General features: G+C 49.5%; 5 non-coding genes across 5 annotated transcripts; all 5 read left to right on the forward strand.

Annotated features, from left to right (window-relative positions):
* The first annotated feature begins 2,450 nt into the window (after positions 1-2,450).
* Positions 2,451-2,522, forward strand: TRNAP-AGG (transfer RNA proline (anticodon AGG)). The gene has a single exon. It is a non-coding gene; the product is annotated as a tRNA-Pro (tRNA).
* A 3,498-nt stretch (positions 2,523-6,020) lies between these two features.
* Positions 6,021-6,092, forward strand: TRNAP-AGG (transfer RNA proline (anticodon AGG)). The gene has a single exon. It is a non-coding gene; the product is annotated as a tRNA-Pro (tRNA).
* A 388-nt stretch (positions 6,093-6,480) lies between these two features.
* On the forward strand, positions 6,481-6,553 carry TRNAV-CAC (transfer RNA valine (anticodon CAC)). The gene has a single exon. It is a non-coding gene; the product is annotated as a tRNA-Val (tRNA).
* Positions 6,554-9,611: 3,058 nt separating this feature from the next.
* Positions 9,612-9,683, forward strand: TRNAP-AGG (transfer RNA proline (anticodon AGG)). The gene has a single exon. It is a non-coding gene; the product is annotated as a tRNA-Pro (tRNA).
* Positions 9,684-15,858: 6,175 nt separating this feature from the next.
* On the forward strand, positions 15,859-15,930 carry TRNAP-CGG (transfer RNA proline (anticodon CGG)). The gene has a single exon. It is a non-coding gene; the product is annotated as a tRNA-Pro (tRNA).
* Positions 15,931-21,861: the final 5,931 nt, after the last annotated feature.

Consider the following 21,861-nt stretch of genomic DNA (forward strand, 5'->3'; position numbering starts at 1 on the left):
GAGCTGCACTTTATGACAGTAACTACCATGCTGGTTTCTACTTAAGCAGTTGATTCTATCGTTTGAAGTGAGGCTCTCCTGCCACCTTTTGGGCAAAGAAGACTCTGCCCCTGCAACAACACAGGCAGACAAGCTCAAACTAGGTTTCTTGGTTAGGTGGGCGGAGCATATTGGCAATGGTGCCTCCTTGTGACTTGCAATTTACATGAAGAAGACAGAGAGGCAGCTGGGAGTAGGCAGTACCCATGAACCCCTGAACACTGTCTTGCGACTAGCACACAATTCTGAAATGAGGCGGGGGAAAGGAGGTGATTTCCCCATCAAGGGCCATTCCGGGAAATCAGCCACCCTGCGTCTCCCAGGTGAGTGTTTCAGGCCTATGAGCCACTAATATAAATCTCGCCTGATCGAGCGCTGATCGAGCAAGTGTGCTTGAATCCAAGAGGCATGCTCCTCTGGCTCAAGAGCTAGCAGGCCCTTCAGTGCTTCTGGTTGGGAAGTCTAAGGTGCAAGGGTCCATGACTTGCAGCGGGTTACAACTACCAGAAAGGGTCTGCTTTTCACATCAGTGCCCTAGTTCAGCTCACTGGCACAGGGCATTTTGACTACCTCTTGCCTTGCTAGAGACAAACAAAAAATCCTTGACAGAAAACATCAATTGCTATGGCACGCTTAGAGAGAGAGAGCCTCCAAATGGCCCTGCTTTTCGGAAAGACGCTTCAGAAGATGTTTCAAATGACTATGCAGCGGCAGTCTAGTTGGTATAGGGGTATGATTCTCGCTTCGGGTGTGAGAGGACCTCGGTTCAAATCCCAGACAAACCCCTACCTTTATAGGTTCAGTCTGTGTTTTAAACAGGAGTATTTCTGCTTTTCACTCTTGTAAGATGTCATGTTGCAATGCAATACATGCTTTATACTGGCGTCGAGACGGTTCAGCATCATGAAGGTATGCGAGATTTCTTTGCAACTGCTTTTCTGTGCTGGAGCAGCAGTGCTCGTAGGAACATTAAATGCACAGTGCTTCTCCATGGTAATTTCGGGTCCAGTTCTGAAATCTCCTCTTGGAATGAAAGTGATCCCAGTTCCTTTCTTCCAAGGGAAGAGATCGTGTTCCGGAAGGCTCAGCTTTGAGCGTCATGAACATTGGCCCTCATCCTTGCATCCCAGTCCAATGCATAGCCACATAAAGCAAGCAGGTGTGTCTGTTTCCATAGTGTGGTGGTTCCAGTACAATGCATAGCCACATGAAGCAAGCTGGCAAGTGTGTCTGTTTGTGTAGTGTAGTGGTTATCATGCGCACCTCACATGCGAAAGGTCCCTGGTTCGAGTCGCTGGGCTTTTTCACAGTATTTGCATTTCCTGCCTCACCTGACAGGCAAGCTGAGATAAAAGAGACTGTGTCTATCCCTCACCATCGTGAGGTACTACGCTCCTGGGGCATCTGTCACAGCTCACCAAGAGGAGTTGCGCCAGCTTACGGCAGTCAGTTGCTCACTGTTTGACCTTTGCAATGAAGCCTGAGCCTACAGCATTCAAGCCAGCCAAGGAAGGAAGGTACGAGAGCGAAAATAGCTTTCCTGCCCTCACCAAGAACACACACCTTGAGCAAATAAAGTGCCAGACTTACAAGGCCCTATCGCCACCGGAGCATCACTTTTAGTGACGCCCCGGTGGCACTATGCACTGCGCGGTATTTACAAGATGGCGTTCAGCCACTTTTTGTGGCTTAACACCACCTTGTAAATACGGCCCCTTAGCACGCAGCGCGTTCCCTGGAAGGGGCGTGCAATGGGTGTTGTTGGGAGTGTGCCACAGCAACACCATAGCATTTTGATGCTGCTCCAGATTTAGGAGTTGGCGTAAATCTGCGTCAGCACCAAAATCCAACGCCATCCCAGGGGTGTCGTTAGAGTGGCGCACTGAGGAGAAATGTTTTCATTTCTCCTTGTTTTTGCTCTTTCTATGTGTGATGCATTCTGCAGCACACATAGAAGTAAGAGCAAATCACCATTGAAGATTTTTTTTTTGGGCAGGAAGGTGTCCCTTCCTGCACAAAAACAATTTCCCCCTCAACGCAGTCATCCTTGTACCATGGTGCAAGAACGGCTGCGTTGGCGCTCAGCAGCTAATTTAGAGCTGGCGCAGGGGGAAGCACAGGGGTGCGCTGTATTCTACTAAATACGGCGCTTCCCTGCATTTTGAAAATGACGGCGCGTGGGGCTTGCAAATTTGGCACAGCGTCGCGCTTAGTCATTTTCTTGTAAATCTGGGCCAAAATGTCTAAAGGATAGAGGCTTTTTATGTCATGTTCGATGAAGACCATGCAAATGACTCTAGTCGTACTGCAGAAGAGAGCACCATGTGCAGTTTCTTGCTTTGGGATGTAGTCTCCCACTCTCTGTCACCAACCCTCCGAGCAGGGTCGGAGCCGTTTCATTTCTGTGCCCAGGCTCGTTGGTCTAGGGGTATGATTCTCGCTTAGGGTGCGAGAGGTCCCGGGTTCAAATCCCGGACGAGCCCATTTTAGCGGAAAACAATCAAATCCTGCTCAAAATACAAAACCCCTCAACATTTCTCATTCCACTCGAAGCATTGTTGCGCAAAACATATTTTTTGCCTCAGGCGAAAAATGGATTACAATGCCTTGGCTTCCTTCCTGCTTGCTCTCAGTGCGCCCTGTGTGATGATTTCACAGGCTCTCCTTCCTGGCATTTAGGCATCAGATATTTGTCTGTCTCTGCCCGCAGCTGTGGGATTTTTCAGGACGTCTGAGTGTATGCATGCTGGCTGATACCGCTGCAATTTTCACACTTACCCCTCGCATTCCGAGCAACTGCTGATAAAGTATAGAGGAAATCGTGCAAACATATGAGGGGAACTGTGCTCCTTCAGTCAAACCAGCAAGCTTGTTTCTGTAGTGTAGTGGTTATCACGTTTGCCTCACACGCGCAAGGTCCCCGGTTCGAGACCGGGCAGAATCACTTGGCAGCAGCAGCTTTTGTGTTTGCTCCCTAAAACCTCAGTCTCTCTCAATGCACACTTAGACAGAAATGACCTTTAAAAACTTGTGACCTGTGTAAAACGTGCTTTACTATTGCAGGACGCTAAAAAGTTATCTGCATCCCTCGGTGGTCGTGCATGTGCATTGTTTCTTGTTCTGTTTTTTTTTTTTCTTGGCCATGTTATATTGTGGGGCCTTTAAAGCTGTGACTTTGATAGGAACATTGCAAGCGGCAAAATCAACAAGTGCAGACTGAAGAGTCCTACCTGCACACTGTTTTGGCTGTCAGGATGGCCGAGTGGTCTAAGGCGCCAGACTCAAGAGAGCTTGATCTTCAGTGAAGCTGAGCCTTCTGGTCTCTTCATGGAGGCGTGGGTTCAAATCCCACTTCTAACAGGTGTATTTTCTTCCCTTAAATCTTGCTCTGCTTGCAGAGCCAGCTCCTCACACCACTATCTTTGGAAGCTGCTGTGGCATGTGAGGAGAAATCCACCAACCCATCGGCTGGGCCCTCAATCAAAATTCTGTGTATTACTGGAAGGGGCGTCTCAGGCACACCTTCTGTTAGAGCTGCACTTTATGACAGTAACTACCATGCTGGTTTCTACTTAAGCAGTTGATTCTATTGTTTGAAGTGAGGCTCTCCTGCCACCTTTTGGGCAAAGAAGACACTGCCCCTGCAACAACACAGGCAGACAAGCTCAAACTAGGTTTCTTGGTTAGGTGGGCGGAGCATATTGGCAATGGTGCCTCCTTGTGACTTGCAATTTACATGAAGAAGACAGAGAGGCAGCTGGGAGTAGGCAGTACCCATGAACCCCTGAACACTGTCTTGCGACTAGCACACAATTCTGAAATGAGGCGGGGGAAAGGAGGTGATTTCCCCATCAAGGGCCATTCCGGGAAATCAGCCACCCTGCGTCTCCCAGGTGAGTGTTTCAGGCCTATGAGCCACTAATATAAATCTCACCTGATCGAGCGCTGATCGAGCAAGTGTGCTTGAATCCAAGAGGCATGCTCCTCTGGCTCAAGAGCTAGCAGGCCCTTCAGTGCTTCTGGTTGGGAAGTCTAAGGTGCAAGGGTTCATGACTTGCAGCGGGTTACAACTACCAGAAAGGGTCTGCTTTTCACATCAGTGCCCTAGTTCCGCTCACTGGCACAGGGCATTTTGACTACCTCTTGCCTTGCTAGAGACAAACAAAAAATCCTTGACAGAAAACATCAATTGCTATGGCACGCTTAGAGAGAGAGAGCCTCCAAATGGCCCTGCTTTTCGGAAAGACGCTTCAGAAGATGTTTCAAATGACTATGCAGCGGCAGTCTAGTTGGTATAGGGGTATGATTCTCGCTTCGGGTGTGAGAGGACCTCGGTTCAAATCCCAGACAAACCCCTACCTTTATAGGTTCAGTCTGTGTTTTAAACAGGAGTATTTCTGCTTTTCACTCTTGTAAGATGTCATGTTGCAATGCAATACATGCTTTATACTGGCGTCGAGACGGTTCAGCATCATGAAGGTATGCGAGATTTCTTTGCAACTGCTTTTCTGTGCTGGAGCAGCAGTGCTCGTAGGAACATTAAATGCACAGTGCTTCTCCATGGTAATTTCGGGTCCAGTTCTGAAATCTCCTCTTGGAATGAAAGTGATCCCAGTTCCTTTCTTCCAAGGGAAGAGATCGTGTTCCGGAAGGCTCAGCTTTGAGCGTCATGAACATTGGCCCTCATCCTTGCATCCCAGTCCAATGCATAGCCACATAAAGCAAGCAGGTGTGTCTGTTTCCATAGTGTGGTGGTTCCAGTACAATGCATAGCCACATGAAGCAAGCCGGCAAGTGTGTCTGTTTGTGTAGTGTAGTGGTTATCATGCGCACCTCACATGTGAAAGGTCCCTGGTTCGAGTCGCTGGGCTTTTTCACAGTATTTGCATTTCCTGCCTCACCTGACAGACAAGCTGAGATAAAAGAGACTGTGTCTATCCCTCACCATCGTGAGGTACTACGCTCCTGGGGCATCTGTCACAGCTCACCAAGAGGAGTTGCGCCAGCTTACGGCAGTCAGTTGCTCACTGTTTGACCTTTGCAATGAAGCCTGAGCCTACAGCATTCAAGCCAGCCAAGGAAGGAAGGTACGAGAGCGAAAATAGCTTTCCTGCCCTCACCAAGAACACACACCTTGAGCAAATAAAGTGCCAGACTTACAAGGCCCTATCGCCACCGGAGCATCACTTTTAGTGACGCCCCGGTGGCACTATGCACTGCGCGGTATTTACAAGATGGCGTTCAGCCACTTTTTGTGGCTTAACACCACCTTGTAAATACGGCCCCTTAGCACGCAGCGCGTTCCCTGGAAGGGGCGTGCAATGGGTGTTGTTGGGAGTGTGCCACAGCAACACCATAGCATTTTGATGCTGCTCCAGATTTAGGAGTTGGCGTAAATCTGCGTCAGCACCAAAATCCAACGCCATCCCAGGGGTGTCGTTAGAGTGGCGCACTGAGGAGAAATGTTTTCATTTCTCCTTGTTTTTGCTCTTTCTATGTGTGATGCATTCTGCAGCACACATGGAAGTAAGAGCAAATCACCATTGAAGATTTTTTTTTTGGGCAGGAAGGTGTCCCTTCCTGCACAAAAACAATTTCCCCCTCAACGCAGTCATCCTTGTACCATGGTGCAAGAACGGCTGCGTTGGCGCTCAGCAGCTAATTTAGAGCTGGCGCAGGGGGAAGCACAGGGGTGCGCTGTATTCTACTAAATACGGCGCTTCCCTGCATTTTGAAAATGACGGCGCGTGGGGCTTGCAAATTTGGCACAGCGTCGCGCTTAGTCATTTTCTTGTAAATCTGGGCCAAAATGTCTAAAGGATAGAGGCTTTTTATGTCATGTTCGATGAAGACCATGCAAATGACTCTAGTCGTACTGCAGAAGAGAGCACCATGTGCAGTTTCTTGCTTTGGGATGTAGTCTCCCACTCTCTGTCACCAACCCTCCGAGCAGGGTCAGAGCCGTTACATTTCTGTGCCCAGGCTCGTTGGTCTAGGGGTATGATTCTCGCTTAGGGTGCGAGAGGTCCCGGGTTCAAATCCCGGACGAGCCCATTTTAGCGGAAAACAATCAAATCCTGCTCAAAATACAAAACCCCTCAACATTTCTCATTCCACTCGAAGCATTGTTGCGCAAAACATATTTTTTGCCTCAGGCGAAAAATGGATTACAATGCCTTGGCTTCCTTCCTGCTTGCTCTCAGTGCGCCCTGTGTGATGATTTCACAGGCTCTCCTTCCTGGCATTTAGGCATCAGATATTTGTCTGTCTCTGCCCGCAGCTGTGGGATTTTTCAGGACGTCTGAGTGTATGCATGCTGGCTGACACCGCTGCAATTTTCACACTTACCCCTCGCATTCCGAGCAACTGCTGATAAAGTATAGAGGAAATCGTGCAAACATATGAGGGGAAGTGTGCTCCTTCAGTCAAACCAGCAAGCTTGTTTCTGTAGTGTAGTGGTTATCACGTTCGCCTCACACGCGAAAGGTCCCTGGTTCGAGACCGGGCAGAAACACTTGGCAGCAGCAGCTTTTGTGTTTGCTCCCTAAAACCTCAGTCTCTCTCAATGCACACTTAGACAGAAATGACCTTTAAAAACTTGTGACCTGTGTAAAACGTGCTTTACTATTGCAGGACGCTAAAAAGTTATCTGCATCCCTCGGTGGTCGTGCATGTGCATTGTTTCTTGTTCTGTTTTTTTTTTTTTTTCTTGGCCATGTTATATTGTGGGGCCTTTAAAGCTGTGACTTTGATAGGAACATTGCAAGCGGCAAAATCAACAAGTGCAGACTGAAGAGTCTGACCTGCACACTGTTTTGGCTGTCAGGATGGCCGAGTGGTCTAAGGCGCCAGACTCAAGAGAGCTTGATCTTCAGTGAAGCTGATCCTTCTGGTCTCTTCATGGAGGCGTGGGTTCAAATCCCACTCCTAACAGGTGTGTTTTCTTCCCTTAAATCTTGCTCTGCTTGCACAGCCAGCTCCTCACACCACTATCTTTGGAAGCTGCTGTGGCATGTGAGGAGAAATCCACCAACCCATCGGCTGGGCCCTCAATCAAAATTCTGTGTATTACTGGAAGGGGCATCTCAGGCACACCTTCTGTTAGAGCTGCACTTTATGACAGTAACTACCATGCTGGTTTCTACTTAAGCAGTTGATTCTATCGTTTGAAGTGAGTCTCTCCTGCCACCTTTTGGGCAAAGAAGACACTGCCCCTGCAACAACACAGGCAGACAAGCTCAAACTGGGTTTCTTTGTTAGGTGGGCGGAGCATATTGGCAATGGTGCCTCCTCGTGACTTGCAATTTACATGAAGAAGACAGAGAGGCAGCTGGGAGTAGGCAGTACCCATGAATCCCTGAACACTGTCTTGCGACTTGCACACAATTCTGAAATGAGGCGGGGGAAAGGAGGTGATTTCCCCATCAAGGGCCATTCCGGGAAATCAGCCACCCCGCGTCTCCCAGGTGAGTGTTTCAGGCCTATGAGCCACTACTATAAATCTCGCTTGATCGAGCGCTGAGTGAGCAAGTGTGCTTGAATCCAAGAGGCATGTTTCTCTGGCTCAAGAGCTAGCAGGCCCTTCAGTGCTTCTGGTCTGGAAGTCTAAGGTGCAAGGGTCCAGGACTTGCAGAGGGTTACAACTACCAGAAAGGGTCTGCTTTTCACATCAGTGCTCTAGTTCAGCTCACTGGCACAGGGCATCTTGACTACCTCTTTCCTTGCTAGAGACAAACAAAAAATCCTTGACAGGAAACATCAATTGCTATGGCACGCTTAGAGAGAGAGCCTCCGAATGGCCCTGCTTTTCTGAAAGACGCTTCAGAAGATGTTTCAAATGCCTCTGCAGCAGCAGTCTAGTTGGTATAGGGGTATGATTCTCGCTTCGGGTGTGAGAGGACCTTGGTTCAAATCCCAGACAAACCCTTACCTTTATAGGTTCAGTCTGTGTTTTAAACAGGAGTATTTCTGCTTTTCACTCTTGTAAGATGTCATGTTGCAATGCAATACATGCTTTATACCTGCGTTGAGACGGTTCAGCATCATGAAGGTATGCGAGATTTCTTTGCAACTGCTTTTCTGTGCTGGAGCAGCAGTGCTCATAGGAACATTAAATGCACAGTGCTTCTCCATGGTAATTTCGGGTCCAGTTCTGAAATCACCTCTTGGAATGAAAGTGATGCCAGTTCCTTTCTTCCAAGGCAAGAGATCGTGTTCCGGAAGGCTCAGCTTTGAGCGTCATGAACATTAGCCCTCAGTCCTTGCATCCCAGTCCAATGCAGAGCCACATAAAGCAAGCAGGTGTGTCTGTTTCCATAGTGTGGTGGTTCCAGTACAATGCATAGCCACATGAAGCAAGCCGGCAAGTGTGTCTGTTTGTGTAGTGTAGTGGTTATCATGCGCACCTCACATGCAAAAGGTCCCTGGTTCGAAGCCAAGAAAATACAGCAAGTCGCTGGGCTTTTTCCCAGTATTTGCATTTCCTGACTCAGCTGACAGGCAAGCTAAGATAAAAGAGACTGTGTCTATCCCTCACCATCGTGAGGTACTACGCTCCTGGGGCATCTGTCACAGCTCACCAAGAGGAGTTGCGCCAGCTTACGTCAGTCAGTTGCTCACTGTTTGACCTTTGCATTGAAGCCTGAGCCTACCGCATTCAAGCCAGCCAAGGAAGGAAGGTATGAGAGCGAAAATAGCTTTCCTGCCCTCACCAAGAACACACACCTTGAGCAAATAAGGTGCCAGACTTACAAGGCCCAATTGCCAACGGAGCATCACATTTAGTGACGCCCCGGTGGCACTATGCACTGCGCGGTATTTACAAGATGGCGTTCACCCAATTTTTGTGGCTTAACACCAACTTGTAAATACGGCACATTAGCACGCAGCGCTTTCCCTGGAAGGGGCGTGCAATGGGTGTTGCTGTGAGTGTGCCACAGCAACACCATAGCATTTTAATGCTGCTCCAGATTTAGGAGTTGTCGTAAATCTGCGTCAGCGCCAAAATCCAACGCCATCCCAGCGGTATCGTTAGAGTGGCGCACTGAGGAGAAATGTTTTCATTTGTCCTCGTTTTTTCTCTTTCTATGTGTGCTGCATTCTGCAGCACACATAGAAGTAAGAGCAAATCACCATTGAAGATTTTTCTTTTGGCCAGGAAGGTGTCCCTTGCTGCACAAAAACAATTTCCCCCTCAACGCAGTCATCCTTGTACCATGGTGCAAGAACGGCTGCGTTGGCGCTCAGCAGCTAATTTAGAGCTGGCGCAGGGGGAAGCACAGGGGTGCGCTGTATTCTACTAAATACGGCGCTTCCCTGCATTTTGAAAATGACGGAGCGTGGGGCTTGCAAATTTGGCACAGAGTCGCGCTCAGTCATTTTCTTGTAAATCTGGGACAAAATGTCTAAAGGATAGAGGCTTTTTATGTCATGTTCGATGACGACCATGCAAATGACTCTAGTCATACTGCAGAAGAGAGCACCATGTGGCGTTTCTTGCTTTGGGATGTAGTCTCCCACTCTCTGCCACCAACCCTCGGAGCAGGGTGGGAGCTGTAGCGCTTCTGTATCCAGGCTCGTTGGTCTAGGGGTATGATTCTCGCTTAGGGTGCGAGAGGTCCCGGGTTCAAATCCCGGACGAGCCCATTTTAGCGGAAAACAATCAAATCCTGCTCAAAATACACAACCCCTCAACATTTCTCATTCCACTCGAAGCATTGTTGCGCAAAACATATTTTTTGCCTCAGGCGAAAAATGGATTACAATGCCTTGGCTTCCTTCCTGCTTGCTCTCAGTGCGCCCTGTGTGATGATTTCACAGGCTTGCGTTCCTGGCATTTAGGCATCAGATATTTGTCAGTCTCTGCCCGCAGCTGTGACTTTTCAGGACGTCTGAGTGTATGCATGCTGGCTGACACCGCTGCAATTTTCACACTTACCCCTCGCATTCTGACCAACTGCTGATCAAGTATAGAGGAAATCGGGCAAACATATGAGGGGAACTGTGCTCCTTCAGTCAAACCAGCAAGCTTGTTTCTGTAGTGTAGTGGTTATCACATTTGCCTCACACACAAAAGGTCCCCGGTTCGACACTGGGCAGCAGTAGCTTTTGTGTTTGCTCACTAAAACCTCAGTCTCTCTCAATGCACACTTAGACAGAAATGACCTTTAAAAACTTGTGACCTGTGTAAAATGTGCTTTACTATTGCAGGACGATAAAAAGTTATCTGCATCCCTCGGTGGTCGTGCATGTGCCTTGTTTCTTGTTCTGTTTTTTTTTTTTTTCTTGGCCATGTTATATTGTGGGGCCTTTAAAGCTGTGACTTTGATAGGAACATTGCAAGCAGCAGCATCAACAAGTGCAGACTGAAGAGTCAGACCTGCACAATGTTTTGGCTGTCAGGATGGCCGAGTGGTCTAAGGTGCCAGACTCAAGAGAGCTTGATCTTCAGTGAAGCTGAGCCTTCTGGTCTCTTCATGGAGGCGTGGGTTCAAATCCCACTCCTAACAGGTGTGTTTTCTTCCCTTAAATCTTGCTCTGCTTGCACAGCCAGCTCCTCACACCACTATCTTTGGAAGCTGCTGTGGCATGTGAGGAGAAATCCACCAACCCATCGGCTGGGCCCTCAATCAAAATTCTGTGTATTACTGGAAGGGGCATCTCAGGCACACCTTCTGTTAGAGCTGCACTTTATGACAGTAACTACCATGCTGGTTTCTACTTAAGCAGTTGATTCTATCGTTTGAAGTGAGTCTCTCCTGCCACCTTTTGGGCAAAGAAGACACTGCCCCTGCAACAACACAGGCAGACAAGCTCAAACTGGGTTTCTTGGTTAGGTGGGCGGAGCATATTGGCAATGGTGCCTCCTCGTGACTTGCAATTTACATGAAGAAGACAGAGAGGCAGCTGGGAGTAGGCAGTACCCATGAACCCCTGAACACTGTCTTGCGACTTGCACACAATTCTGAAATGAGGCGGGGGAAAGGAGGTGATTTCCCCATCAAGGGCCATTCCGGGAAATCAGCCACCCGCGTCTCCCAGGTGAGTGTTTCAGGCCTATGAGCCACTACTATAAATCTCGCCTAATCGAGCCTGATCGAGCAAGTGTGCTTGAAACCAAGAGGCATGTTTCTCTGGCTCAAGAGCTAGCAGGCCCTTCAGTGCTTCTGGTCTGGAAGTCTAAGGTGCAAGGGTCCAGGACTTGCAGAGGGTTACAACTATCAGAAAGTGTCTGTTTTTCACATCAGTGCCCTAGTTCAGCTCACTGGCACAGGGCATCTTGACTACCTCTTTCCTTGCTAGAGACAAACAAAAAATCCTTGACAGAAAACATCAATTGCTATGGCACGCTTAGAGAGAGAGCCTCCGAATGGCCCTGCTTTTCTGAAAGACGCTTCAGAAGATGTTTCAAATGCCTCTGCAGCAGCAGTCTAGTTGGTATAGGGGTATGATTCTCGCTTCGGGTGTGAGAGGACCTTGGTTCAAATCCCAGACAAACCCTTACCTTTATAGGTTCAGTCTGTGTTTTAAACAGGAGTATTTCTGCTTTTCACTCTTGTAAGATGTCATGTTGCAATGCAATACATGCTTTATACCTGCGTTGAGACGGTTCAGCATCATGAAGGTATGCGAGATTTCTTTGCAACTGCTTTTCTGTGCTGGAGCAGCAGTGCTCATAGGAACATTAAATGCACAGTGCTTCTCCATGGTAATTTCGGGTCCAGTTTTGAAATCACCTCTTGGAATGAAAGTGATGCCAGTTCCTTTCTTCCAAGGCAAGAGATCGTGTTCCGGAAGGCTCAGCTTTGAGCGTCATGAACATTAGCCCTCAGTCCTTGCATCCCAGTCCAATGCAGAGCCACATAAAGCAAGCAGGTGTGTCTGTTTCCATAGTGTGGTGGTTCCAGTACAATGCATAGCCACATGAAGCAAGCCGGCAAGTGTGTCTGTTTGTGTAGTGTAGTGGTTATCATGCGCACCTCACATGCAAAAGGTCCCTGGTTCGAAGCCAAGCAAATACAGCAAGTCGCTGGGCTTTTTCCCAGTATTTGCATTTCCTGACTCAGCTGACAGGCAAGCTGAGTTAAAAGAGACTGTGTCTATCCCTCACCATCGTGAGGTACTACGCTCCTGGGGCATCTGTCACAGCTCACCAAGAGGAGTTGCGCCAGCTTACGTCAGTCAGTTGCTCACTGTTTGACCTTTGCATTGAAGCCTGATGTCGCCATCATCTTCAAAGACTCCATCAGCGTCACCACCTCCACCGAAGACCCCCCCCTCGCCGCTGAACACCTGCATTTTCAGATTCGCACCGACCCAAGGACCACCCTCAGAGGATCCCTCGTCTACCGTCCTCCCGGACCTCGCGCCTCTTTCAGCGACGCCATCGCCGACTTCATCTCCCCGCACGCCCTCGCCTCACCGGACTACATCCTCCTAGGCGACCTCAACTTCCATCTGGAACAAAACAACGACCCCAACACCACCACCCTGCTCGACAACCTCGCCAACCTCGGCCTCAAACAACTGGTGAACACCGGCACCCACATCGCCGGACACACGCTCGACCCTATCTTCTCCGCCAGCAAACACGTCTTCTTCAGCCACACCTCTGCCCTACACTGGACCGACCACAGCTGCGTCCACTTCACATTCCGACGCGAGACCTCCCACCTCCGCAATCAACCCACCCCTCGTAGACAGTGGAACAAGATCCCTGAAGAGCAACTCTTCTCCGCTCTCGCCGCCAACCAACCCACCCTCACCACCGACCCCAACGACGCAGCTCTCAACCTCACAAACTGGATCTCCAACTGCGCTGACAACCTTGCTCCCCTCAAACGCACGCATCGACAGACCAACACCAAAAAACCTCTCTGGTTCTCTGACACCCTCAAAGAATCAAAGAAAACTTGTCGTGCCCTTGAGAAGGCCTGGCGCAAGGACCACACCGCAGACAACATGACCGCCCTCAAGAACGCTACACGCGAACACCACCACCTGATCCGCACTGCCAAAAGGAACTTTTTCACCGACAGACTAGACAAAAACAGCCACAACTGCAGAGAACTCTTCAGCATCGTCAAAGAGTTCTCCAACCCCAGCGCCAGCGCCAACGCCGTCACGCCCTCACAGGATTTGTGCGAATCCCTCGCCACTTTCTTCCATCGCAAGATCAGCGACCTCCACGACAGCTTCGGACACCAGACCCAACCATACACCACTGAACCCGCTTCCCCGGACATCACCCTCAACAACTGGACCCACATCAACACGGAAGAAACCAAATCCATCATGAACTCTATCCACTCCGGCGCCCCTTCGGACCCCTGCCCGCACTTCATCTTTAACAAAGCCGACGACATCATCGCCCCGCACCTCCAGACCGTCATCAACTCTTCTTTTTCTTCTGCTACCTTCCCCGAATGCTGCAAGCACGCTGAAGTCAACGCCCTACTAAAGAAACCTACGGCTGACCCAAGCGACCTGAAAAACTTCCGCCCCATCTCTCTTCTACCTTTCCCAGCCAAGGTAATAGAAAAGACCGTCAACAAACAGCTGACCACCTTCCTGGAAGACAACAACCTGCTCGACCCTTCACAAACCGGATTCCGAACCAACCACAGCACGGAAACCGCCCTCATCTCAGTCACAGACGACATCAGAACCCTGATGGACAACGGTGAAACAGTCGCCCTCATTCTCCTCGACCTCTCGGCTGCCTTTGACACCGTCTGTCACCGCACCCTAATCACCCGCCTACGCTCCACCGGGATCCAAGGCCAGGCCCTGGACTGGATCGCCTCCTTCCTCGCTAACCGCTCCCAAAGAGTTTACCTCCCTCTGTTTCGCTCAGAACCCACCAAGATCATCTGCGGCGTACCTCAAGGCTCATCGCTCAGTCCGACACTCTTCAATGTCTACATGAGCCCCCTCGCCGACATCGTACGCAAGCACGACATCATCATCACCTCCTACGCCGACGACACCCAACTTGTACTCTCCCTCACCAAGGACCCCGCCAGCGCCAAGACCAACCTACAAGAGGGTATGAAGGACGTCGCAGATTGGATGAGGCTCAGCCGCCTAAAGCTGAACTCTGAAAAAACGGAAGTCCTCATCCTCGGCAACACCCCGTCCGCCTGGGACGACTCCTGGTGGCCCATGGCCCTCGGCACCGCACCGACCCCCGCAGACCACGCCCGCAACCTCGGCTTCATCTTGGACCCTCTTCTCACCATGACCAAGCAAGTCAACGCCGTGTCCTCCGCCTGCTTCCTCACTCTCCGCATGCTCCGCAAGATCTTCCGCTGGATCCCCGCCGACACCAGAAAAACCGTGACCCACGCCCTTGTCACGAGTCGCCTGGACTACGGCAACACCCTCTACGCCGGGACCACCGCCAAACTCCAAAACCGCCTGCAACGCATCCAAAACGCCTCGGCCCGCCTCATCCTCGACGTACCCCGCAACAGCCACATCTCCGCACACCTGAGACACCTGCATTGGCTCCCAGTCAGCAAAAGGATCACCTTCCGTCTTCTCACCCACGCACACAAAGCCCTCCACAACAAGGGACCGGAATACCTCAACAGACGCCTCAGCTTCTACGTCCCCACCCCCCCCCTCCGCTCCGCTGGCCTCGCACTTGCTGCCGTCCCTCGCACCCGCCGCTCCACGGCGGGTGGGAGATCTTTCTCCTTCCTGGCGGCCAAGACCTGGAACTCCCTCCCCACCAGCCTCAGGACCACCCAGGACCACTCCGCTTTCCGGAGACTCCTAAAGACTTGGTTGTTCGAGCAGCGATAACCCCCCTTTCCCTAGCGCCTTGAGACCCGCACGGGTGAGTAGCGCGCTTTATAAATGTTAATGATTTGATTTGATTTGATTTGAGCCTACCGCATTCAAGCCAGCCAAGGAAGGAAGGTATGAGAGCGAAAATAGCTTTCCTGCCCTCACCAAGAACACACACCTTGAGCAAATAAGGTGCCAGACTTACAAGGCCCAATCGCCAACGGAGCATCACTTTTAGTGACGCCCCGGTGGCACTATGCACTGCGTGGTATTTACAAGATGGCGTTCAGCCACTTTTTGTGGCTTAACACCACCTTGTAAATACGGCACCTTAGCATTCAGCGCTTTCCCTGGAAGGGGCGTGCAATGGGTGTTGCTGTGAGTGTGCCACAGCAACACCATAGCATTTTAATGCTGCTCCAGATTTAGGAGTTGTCGTAAATCTGCGTCAGCGCCAAAATCCAACGCCATCCCAGGGGTATCGTTAGAGTGGCGCACTGAGGAGAAATGTTTTCATTTCTCCTCGTTTTTTCTCTTTCTATGTGTGCTGCATTCTGCAGCACACATAGAAGTAAGAGCAAATCACCATTGAAGATTTTTCTTTTGGCCAGGAAGGTGTCCCTTCTTGCACAAAAACAATTTCCACCTCAACGCAGTCATCCTTGTACCATGGTGCAAGAACGGCTGCGTTGGCGCTCAGCAGCTAATTTAGAGCTGGCGCAGGGGGAAGCACAGGGGTGCGCTGTATTCTACTAAATACGGCGCTTCCCTGCATTTTGAAAATGACGGAGCGTGGGGCTTGCAAATTTGGCAGAGCGTCGCGCTCAGTCATTTTCTTGTAAATCTGGGACAAAATGTCTAAAGGATAGAGGCTTTTTATGTCATGTTCGATGACGACCATGCAAATGACTCTAGTCATACTGCAGAAGAGAGCACCATGTGGCGTTTCTTGCTTTGGGATGTAGTCTCCCACTCTCTGCCACCAACCCTCGGAGCAGGGTGGGAGCCGTAGCGCATCTGTCCCCAGCCTCGTTGGTCTAGGGGTATGATTCTCGCTTCGGGTGCGAGAGGTCCCGGGTTCAAATCCCGGACGAGCCCATTTTAGCGGAAAACAATCAAATCCTGCTCAAAATACACAACCCCTCAACATTTCTCATTCCACTCGAAGCATTGTTGCGCAAAACATATTTTTTGCCTCAGGTGAAAAATGGATTACAATGCCTTGGCTTCCTTCCTGCTTGCTCTCAGTGCGCCCTGTGTGATGATTTCACAGGCTTGCGTTCCTGGCATTTAGGCATCAGATATTTGTCTGTCTCTGCCCGCAGCTGTGACTTTTCAGGACGTCTGAGTGTATGCATGCTGGCTGACACCGCTGCAATTTTCACACTTACCCCTCGCATTCTGAGCAACTGCTGATCAACTATATAGAGGAAATCGGGCAAACATATGAGAGGAACTGTGCTCCTTCAGTCAAGCCAGCAAGCTTGTTTCTGTAGTGTAGTGGTTATCACATTTGCCTCACACGCAAAAGGTCCCCGTTCGACACAGGGCAGCAGTAGCTTTTGTGTTTGCTCACTAAAACCTCAGTCTCTCTCAATGCACACTTAGACAGAAATGACCTTTAAAAACTTGTGACCTGTGTAAAATGTGCTTTACTATTGCAGGACGATAAAAAGTTATCTGCATCCCTCGGTGGTCGTGCATGTGCCTTGTTTCTTGTTCTGTTTTTGTTTTTTTTCTTGGCCATGTTATATTGTGGGGCCTTTAAAGCTGTGACTTTGATAGGAACATTGCAAGCAGCAGCATCAACAAGTGCAGACTGAAGAGTCAGACCTGCACAATGTTTTGGCTGTCAGGTTGGCCGAGTGGTCTAAGGTGCCAGACTCAAGAGAGCTTGATCTTCAGTGAAGCTGAGCCTTCTGGTCTCTTCATGGAGGCGTGGGTTCAAATCCCACTCCTAACAGGTGTGTTTTCTTCCCTTAAATCTTGCTCTGCTTGCACAGCCAGCTCCTCACACCACTATCTTTGGAAGCTGCTGTGGCATGTGAGGAGAAATCCACCAACCCATCGGCTGGGCCCTCAATCAAAATTCTGTGTATTACTGGAAGGGGCATCTCAGGCACACCTTCTGTTAGAGCTGCACTTTATGACAGTAACTACCATGCTGGTTTCTACTTAAGCAGTTGATTCTATCGTTTGAAGTGAGTCTCTCCTGCCACCTTTTGGGCAAAGAAGACACTGCCCCTGCAACAACACAGGCAGACAAGCTCAAACTGGGTTTCTTGGTTAGGTGGGCGGAGCATATTGGCAATGGTGCCTCCTCGTGACTTGCAATTTACATGAAGAAGACAGAGAGGCAGCTGGGAGTAGGCAGTACCCATGAACCCCTGAACACTGTCTTGCGACTTGCACACAATTCTGAAATGAGGCGGGGGAAAGGAGGTGATTTCCCCATCAAGGGCCATTCCGGGAAATCAGCCACCCCGCGTCTCCCATGTGAGTGTTTCAGGCCTATGAGCCACTACTATAAATCTCGCCTGATCGAGCAAGTGTGCTTGAAACCAAGAGGCATGTTTCTCTGGCTCAAGAGCTAGCAGGCCCTTCAGTGCTTCTGGTCTGGAAGTCTAAGGTGCAAGGGTCCAGGACTTGCAGAGGGTTTCAACTACCAGAAAGGGTCTGTTTTTCACATCAGTGCCCTAGTTCAGCTCACTGGCACAGGGCATCTTGACTACCTCTTTCCTTGCTAGAGACAAACAAAAAATCCTTGACAGAAAACATCAATTGCTATGGCACGCTTAGAGAGAGAGCCTCCGAATGGCCCTGCTTTTCTGAAAGACGCTTCAGAAGATGTATCAAATGCCTCTGCAGCAGCAGTCTAGTTGGTATAGGGGTATGATTCTCGCTTCGGGTGTGAGAGGACCTTGGTTCAAATCCCAGACAAACCCTTACCTTTATAGGTTCAGTCTGTGTTTTAAACAGGAGTATTTCTGCTTTTCACTCTTGTAAGATGTCATGTTGCAATGCAATACATGCTTTATACCTGCGTTGAGACGGTTCAGCATCATGAAGGTATGCGAGATTTCTTTGCAACTGCTTTTCTGTGCTGGAGCAGCAGTGCTCATAGGAACATTAAATGCACAGTGCTTCTCCATGGTAATTTCGGGTCCAGTTCTGAAATCACCTCTTGGAATGAAAGTGATGCCAGTTCCTTTCTTCCAAGGCAAGAGATCGTGTTCCGGAAGGCTCAGCTTTGAGCGTCATGAACATTAGCCCTCAGTCCTTGCATCCCAGTCCAATGCAGAGCCACATAAAGCAAGCAGGTGTGTCTGTTTCCATAGTGTGGTGGTTCCAGTACAATGCATAGCCACATGAAGCAAGCCGGCAAGTGTGTCTGTTTGTGTAGTGTAGTGGTTATCATGCGCACCTCACATGCAAAAGGTCCCTGGTTCGAAGCCAAGCAAATACAGCAAGTCGCTGGGCTTTTTCCCAGTATTTGCATTTCCTGACTCAGCTGACAGGCAAGCTGAGATAAAAGAGACTGTGTCTATCCCTCACCATCGTGAGGTACTACGCTCCTGGGGCATCTGTCCCAGCTCACCAAGAGGAGTTGCGCCAGCTTACGTCAGTCAGTTGCTCACTGTTTGACCTTTGCATTGAAGCCTGAGCCTACCGCATTCAAGCCAGCCAAGGAAGGAAGGTATGAGAGCGAAAATAGCTTTCCTGCCCTCACCAAGAACACACACCTTGAGCAAATAAGGTGCCAGACTTACAAGGCCCAATTGCCAACGGAGCATCACTTTTAGTGACGCCCCGGTGGCACTATGCACTGCGTGGTATTTACAAGATGGCGTTCAGCCACTTTTTGTGGCTTAACACCACCTTGTAAATACGGCACCTTAGCATTCAGCGCTTTCCCTGGAAGGGGCGTGCAATGGGTGTTGCTGTGAGTGTGCCACAGCAACACCATAGCATTTTAATGCTGCTCCAGATTTAGGAGTTGTCGTAAATCTGCGTCAGCGCCAAAATCCAACGCCATCCCAGGGGTATCGTTAGAGTGGCGCACTGAGGAGAAATGTTTTCATTTCTCCTCGTTTTTTCTCTTTCTATGTGTGCTGCATTCTGCAGCACACATAGAAGTAAGAGCAAATCACCATTGAAGATTTTTCTTTTGGCCAGGAAGGTGTCCCTTCTTGCACAAAAACAATTTCCACCTCAACGCAGTCATCCTTGTACCATGGTGCAAGAACGGCTGCGTTGGCGCTCAGCAGCTAATTTAGAGCTGGCGCAGGGGGAAGCACAGGGGTGCGCTGTATTCTACTAAATACGGCGCTTCCCTGCATTTTGAAAATGACGGAGCGTGGGGCTTGCAAATTTGGCACAGCGTCGCGCTCAGTCATTTTCTTGTAAATCTGGGACAAAATGTCTAAAGGATAGAGGCTTTTTATGTCATGTTCGATGACGACCATGCAAATGACTCTAGTCATACTGCAGAAGAGAGCACCATGTGGCGTTTCTTGCTTTGGGATGTAGTCTCCCACTCTCTGCCACCAACCCTCGGAGCAGGGTGGGAGCCGTAGCGCTTCTGTCCCCAGGCTCGTTGGTCTAGGGGTATGATTCTCGCTTTGGGTGCGAGAGGTGCCGGGTTCAAATCCCGGACAAGCCCATTTTAGCGGAAAACAATCAAATCCTGCTCAAAATACACAACCCCTCAACATTTCTCATTCCACTCGAAGCATTGTTGCGCAAAACATATTTTTTGCCTCAGGCGAAAAATGGATTACAATGCCTTGGCTTCCTTCCTGCTTGCTCTCAGTGCGCCCTGTGTGATGATTTCACAGGCTTGCGTTCCTGGCATTTAGGCATCAGATATTTGTCTGTCTCTGCCCGCAGCTGTGACTTTTCAGGACGTCTGAGTGTATGCATGCTGGCTGACACCGCTGCAATTTTCACACTTACCCCTCGCATTCTGAGCAACTGCTGATCAAGTATAGAGGAAATCGGGCAAACATATGAGAGGAACTGTGCTCCTTCAGTCAAGCAAGCAAGCTTGTTTCTGTAGTGTAGTGGTTATCACATTTGCCTCACACGCAAAAGGTCCCCGTTCGACACAGGGCAGCAGTAGCTTTTGTGTTTGCTCACTAAAACCTCAGTCTCTCTCAATGCACACTTAGACAGAAATGACCTTTAAAAACTTGTGACCTGTGTAAAATGTGCTTTACTATTGCAGGACGATAAAAAGTTATCTGCATCCCTCGGTGGTCGTGCATGTGCCTTGTTTCTTGTTCTTTTTTTTTTTTTTTTCTTGGCCATGTTATATTGTGGGGCCTTTAAAGCTGTGACTTTGATAGGAACTTTGCAAGCGGCAGCATCAACAAGTGCAGACTGAAGAGTCAGACCTGCACAATGTTTTGGCTGTCAGGATGGCCGAGTGGTCTAAGGTGCCAGACTCAAGAGAGCTTGATCTTCAGTGAAGCTGAGCCTTCTGGTCTCTTCATGGAGGCGTGGGTTCAAATCCCACTCCTAACAGGTGTGTTTTCTTCCCTTAAATCTTGCTCTGCTTGCACAGCCAGCTCCTCACACCACTATCTTTGGAAGCTGCTGTGGCATGTGAGGAGAAATCCACCAACCCATCGGCTGGGCCCTCAATCAAAATTCTGTGTATTACTGGAAGGGGCATCTCAGGCACACCTTCTGTTAGAGCTGCACTTTATGACAGTAACTACCATGCTGGTTTCTACTTAAGCAGTTGATTCTATCTTTTGAAGTGAGTCTCTCCTGCCACCTTTTGGGCAAAGAAGACACTGCCCCTGCAACAACACAGGCAGACAAGCTCAAACTGGGTTTCTTGGTTAGGTGGGCGGAGCATATTGGCAATGGTGCCTCCTCGTGACTTGCAATTTACATGAAGAAGACAGAGAGGCAGCTGGGAGTAGGCAGTACCCATGAACCCCTGAACACTGTCTTGCGACTTGCACACAATTCTGAAATGAGGCGGGGGAAAGGAGGTGATTTCCCCATCAAGGGCCATTCCGGGAAATCAGCCACCCCGCGTCTCCCAGGTGAGTGTTTCAGGCCTATGAGCCACTACTATAAATCTCGCCTGATCGAGCCTGATTGAGCAAGTGTGCTTGAAACCAAGAGGCATGTTTCTCTGGCTCAAGAGCTAGCAGGCCCTTCAGTGCTTCTGGTCTGGAAGTCTAAGGTGCAAGGGTCCAGGACTTGCAGAGGGTTACAACTACCAGAAAGGGTCTGTTTTTCACATCAGTGCCCTAGTTCAGCTCACTGGCACAGGGCATCTTGACTACCTCTTTCCTTGCTAGAGACAAACAAAAAATCCTTGACAGAAAACATCAATTGCTATGGCACGCTTAGAGAGAGAGCCTCCGAATGGCCCTGCTTTTCTGAAAGACGCTTCAGAAGATGTTTCAAATGCCTCTGCAGCAGCAGTCTAGTTGGTATAGGGGTATGATTCTCGCTTCGGGTGTGAGAGGACCTTGGTTCAAATCCCAGACAAACCCTTACCTTTATAGGTTCAGTCTGTGTTTTAAACAGGAGTATTTCTGCTTTTCACTCTTGTAAGATGTCATGTTGCAATGCAATACATGCTTTATACCTGCGTTGAGACGGTTCAGCATCATGAAGGTATGCGAGATTTCTTTGCAACTGCTTTTCTGTGCTGGAGCAGCAGTCCTCATAGGAACATTAAATGCACAGTGCTTCTCCATGGTAATTTCGGGTCCAGTTCTGAAATCACCTCTTGGAATGAAAGTGATGCCAGTTCCTTTCTTCCAAGGCAAGAGATCGTGTTCCGGAAGGCTCAGCTTTGAGCGTCATGAACATTAGCCCTCAGTCCTTGCATCCCAGTCCAATGCAGAGCCACATAAAGCAAGCAGGTGTGTCTGTTTCCATAGTGTGGTGGTTCCAGTACAATGCATAGCCACATGAAGCAAGCCGGCAAGTGTGTCTGTTTGTGTAGTGTAGTGGTTATCATGCGCACCTCACATGCAAAAGGTCCCTGGTTCGAAACCA

Source organism: Pleurodeles waltl, unplaced genomic scaffold (genome assembly GCF_031143425.1).
Source record: "Pleurodeles waltl isolate 20211129_DDA unplaced genomic scaffold, aPleWal1.hap1.20221129 scaffold_91, whole genome shotgun sequence".
NCBI classification, from domain to species: Eukaryota; Metazoa; Chordata; class Amphibia; order Caudata; family Salamandridae; genus Pleurodeles; species Pleurodeles waltl.